Source organism: Dendrobium catenatum, unplaced genomic scaffold, assembly GCF_001605985.2.
Source record: "Dendrobium catenatum unplaced genomic scaffold, ASM160598v2 fragScaff_scaffold_257, whole genome shotgun sequence".
In the NCBI taxonomy this organism is placed as follows: Eukaryota; Viridiplantae; Streptophyta; class Magnoliopsida; order Asparagales; family Orchidaceae; genus Dendrobium; species Dendrobium catenatum.
The window spans coordinates 489,353-493,972 of NW_021318719.1; the positions used below are offsets into that span (position 1 = coordinate 489,353).

Sequence of the window (4,620 nt, forward strand, 5' to 3'; positions counted from 1 at the left end):
AAAAACCAAATAGGTTGGTTAGTATCCCAGAATTCCCAATTAGATAAAAAGTGAAAACTAGTAAGAGTCCTAATATCCATTAATCTAATTCCCTGATACAAATAATAATAAAAGCTAAAAATCTTGGAACCAAGTAGCCATAAAACCATCTATATCCTCCAAGATCCAAACTAAAAGAAACTCTTCATCAAAGAAAACTATCTGATCAACATGATAGTTCCCCCTAACATTCCAATACCACTTATCCAAGATAAGACTTCAGCAGCCCCTACAAGCTTAATCTTCATGCTTAGTAAAGTAGAATTCACCTTAACAGATAAGAACTTGTTCAAACAATCATTTTCCAAAAATACAACAGAATTCTCCATCTTTTCCATCCTTCCACAACCAATCCTTGAACAACACTAAACAAAATAGTAACAACCATTATCAAAGCTGGTACCATATCCCACTTCAGATCATTAACAAACCATCTATGAAGATCCAAACTATCTTCCTTAGACACTCCAATCAAACACAGCCAAATAACTATATAAACGGAAGAATTATGAAACAAATCTGCAAGAAACAGAACCTCTACCTTTAAAGTAGAAGAAATCACCAAGAAAACAACTCCTTTAGGAGCAATGAAAGCCTCCATAATCTTCCATCTTTCAACAAACAATCGTTGAACATCAAAGAACAAAACCATAACAGCCATAACCTTAAATGGGACGGGATCCCACTTCAGATTATTAGTAAAACATCTAGGAATGCCCATGCTATATTCCATAGACACTCCAATCAAATGTAGCAAAAAATTGCAATAAAAATGGCATCTGAAGAAGAAACCACAGGAATATTGACCAAGATCGCAACAGTAGATCCACCACGATTATTAAAGAAATCCAGTGTAATGTGAGAAAAAATTTTCAACCAACAATCTATAAAACAACCTTCAAAAAGCTCTATTTGAATCAATTGCATCTCACATAATCTGCCATCACAAGTACTTCAGATCTCACAAGAACACTCCGATATAAGCTGGATCGGAGAAAACTTTCATAAAAAAGAATCTTGAAATTCAATCTTCAATTGAATCATAACAAACCTCAAAATAAGATAGTGGTATGCATTTAAAAGTCAAAAATATACCAAAATCTTCACAGAAAATTCATTTAACCAAAACCATCTGCATATCAAAGCGATAAATCTATCGAAAAGAATTTTTGAACACTAAAAGCTCCCTCCCGAAGAGCATATCCTTTTCAAAACTTAATGCCAGAAAATTATCAAATCGGAAACAATCCAAAAAATCCTTACCACACGTAGCCATACAAGTAAAACCAAAAGGATATCTGCAACAGAATCCAACAACTACCAAACTGGGCTGACGGTCAAACATCTCCAAACTAGCCTCATTGCAAGAAACCGCAAGAAAGAAATTTAAAATATCACCTCCACTCCATTCAATATGGTCACACCATTCAATCCGAACAGCCAAACTGAATGCATCCCGAGCAAAAAATTGTAGCCAAGAACCTCCGTCGGCTACATCGGACTGACGGAGAAACACAGGAAGCCAAAGAGACCCCAAAATCGCCTTCAGGATCGCCTTCAGATAAGAGAGCTTATCTCCATAGAGGCTTTGATAATATTTGTGTTTAGTGGTTAAGTATTATGACTATTTCATATAGTCTCTATTATTATTATTATTATTATTATTATTATTATTATTATTATTATTATTATTATACAATAGATGTTATTTAGAATTAAGCAGTTAAATTCATGATATACTTGAGTTAATTATTATTTGTTATGTACATCTCATTTAACTTTATATGGAATTAAATATTGTATAGAGATCAATAATTATATTTTATTTTAATGATGGACTAAAATAAAATAAATACAATTAGGTATAAATAAGGGTTTTGCCCTCAATTTAAGCGGTTGGTTCTCATTTTCAAATTTACCATATTGAGTGAAAAAGAATCTCTCTCCGGAATGCCATTGCAAATGTGAAAGAGAAGAAACCTCAATTATGTATTTTAAGTACACTTTTGATAATTCTTCTCTATGATTTGACATGAAATCTAGAGAAGGTGAAATTATTCTTTTCATCTCCCATTATTTCCCTCAAGTGGCATCAGAGACAGGTTGTCTTGTTGAATCAATGAGAAATAATTTTTTTTTAATCTTTTCATTGGTTATTTGAAAGTTTAAAAAAAAATTTGGTTTTTCGAGTATAAGTGCTAGCAAATATTTTCCCATCACTATTTTTTTTTTAAAACATTATAGATGATGATGCATTGAATTCAACATTATCTTAATCATATGGAATCTTCTTCATTGCTTTTCATCATCAATTATGTTCATTGTGTTCTATATGTTTTTTTCTTTGCAGTTGCAAATGATTTTTTTTTGGGGTAAATAGAGGCAACGCCCATTTTATTAAAAAAATTCGGGTACAAAGAGAGACAAAACACTGGAACAGGAAACAGAGAAAACAAACAAACTAGAAAAGACAATGGAAACATAGAACCAAGACATCACAAACCACCACAATAACAACAAGAACAAGTAAAAAACACTGAAACCTACAAATGCAGGTTTCCACCCAAACCTAACAAGACTCCTAGAATGCAGAAACCAAATCAATCAAACTGGAATTTCTCTTTCAACTGATTAAATTGCTTCCAGCTGCTGGCTTTTATTCTGATAGCATTACTAATAATGATAATAACGGTGTCAGGTGAATTCCTTTTGTTTGCAAATTGACGATTATTCCTTTCCCTCCAGATTTGGTATACAGTGCAGCAAACTATAAGATAGCAGAAAATCTTTTCCCTCTTGGTCAGGCGCAACAAATTGTCCAAACAATAAAAAATTTGTAACAAATTCGGTCTAAGTAAGAAAAATTTTAAATCCGGAATAAGATTAATAATCACATGAAATGTAAAATTGCAACAAAAGAACAGATGATTGTGATCTTCCGGTGCATTGTGACAAAGGCATCAATCTGGATTAAACTGTATTGATCTCTTAATCAACAAGTCACCCACTTTAAGTTTATGCAAAATAGCCATCCAGGTGAAAATTGAGTACTAAGGGAATAAAACTTGTGCCACACATATTTATGCCAGGTAACTTCCTCCAGATGAGCATAGTAGGAATCCTTAAAATTCTTAAACTTAGGATTAAAGGAGCCATCCCAAGCCAACGCCGGTTGCTCTATAATCTCAACAGCATGAATTTTATGAACCACATTTTCAGGAATTGAGTTCGGAAGATACCAGGACTTGTTCCTGATACAATCTTGAATAGTTAACACAGAAAATTGTTTAGCCACAGGAAAGCATTCAGACAAAGCTTTACCACTACACCAAGGATCCCAATATAAAGAGAAATTAAAAGAAGGGTTAATCTGGAAAGTTAAATGCTCCTTGATTTTATGTGCAGTGGCACAAATGTTTTTCTAGAATTTAGTAGCTCTAGCAGACAGGGGTTTCCAAGGGGATATATATTTATTCTTAAACCATGAATAGATTAAAGAATCCTGAGTCAGCATTCTCCAGATAAAAGAGCAATAAAAACTGTAATAAAGGGAATCAATAGAGGCAATGCCTAAACCGCCCTTATGCTTAGGAATAACAGTATTATCCAAAGCAATCAAATGAACTTTCTTACCATTAATATTACCATGATAAAGGAAATTTGAGCACAACTTGGAGATAGACTTACATTTGGCCTTAGGTATGATGGATCCTTTAATCCAATAAGCAAGAGTATTAGAGATAGTAAATTTCAAAAATTGGACTCTACCAGCTAAAGAGAGGATTCTAACCTTACACCCATCAAGCAAAGTAGTAATTTTACCTAAAAGCTGCTGAAAATGAGAAGCTTTAAGTCTTTCAGGAGATATGGGGATCCCAAAGTAAGTAAGGAAGTGGTTCCTTTGAGTGATACCCATAATACTACAAAATTGATCAGCATCAATAGCATGATGAGAGAAAATAATAAAACTTTTAGAAGAGTTAATTCTAAGACCAGACGCTTCAGCAAAATCAGAGAGGATTTTATTCAAACCCGTGGCATTATGAGGTCTAGCAGACCCAAAAACAAGTAAATCATTTGCATACTTAAGATGGTTAAAAGTGTTACCTTTAAATTTAAAACCATTTGAATTATACCCCAAGTAATCCAAAGAAAGACTACAAGATAAGGCATCCATCACTAAGCAGAAGAGAAGGGGAGATAATGGGCACCCTTGTCTAAGCCCAGAAGAAGAGTTAAAAAACCCCTCCAAAGAACCATTCAAGAAAATAGAAAAATGAACATTAGTAATACATCCTTTTACCCAATTGATAAAAATCTCAGGAAACCCCTTTTTCCTCATTCTATTTAACAAAAAGTTACGAGAAACAGAATCAAAAGCCTTACTAATATCCAATTTGGCACAAAAAAGATTACTAGCAAAATTTAATTCTCTAAGCACTTCTGAAGCCAGCAAAACATTATCAGAAGTACTTCTATTATGGATGAAGCCAGCTTGACTCTCGTGAATGATGAAAGGAAGAATAGTAATCATCCTATTAGCGAGAAGTTTAGCAATGATTTTATAAAAAACATTACGTA

General features: G+C 33.3%; 1 long non-coding RNA gene across 1 annotated transcript; it reads right to left on the reverse strand.

Moving 5' to 3' along the window:
• Positions 1-282: 282 nt before the first annotated feature.
• Positions 283-1,626, reverse strand: LOC114579274. Its single transcript, XR_003700185.1, has 2 exons — positions 1,438-1,626; positions 283-404 (listed from the first exon to the last, which is right to left on the reverse strand). It is a non-coding gene; the product is annotated as an uncharacterized LOC114579274 (long non-coding RNA).
• Between the last annotated feature and the right edge of the window lie 2,994 nt (positions 1,627-4,620).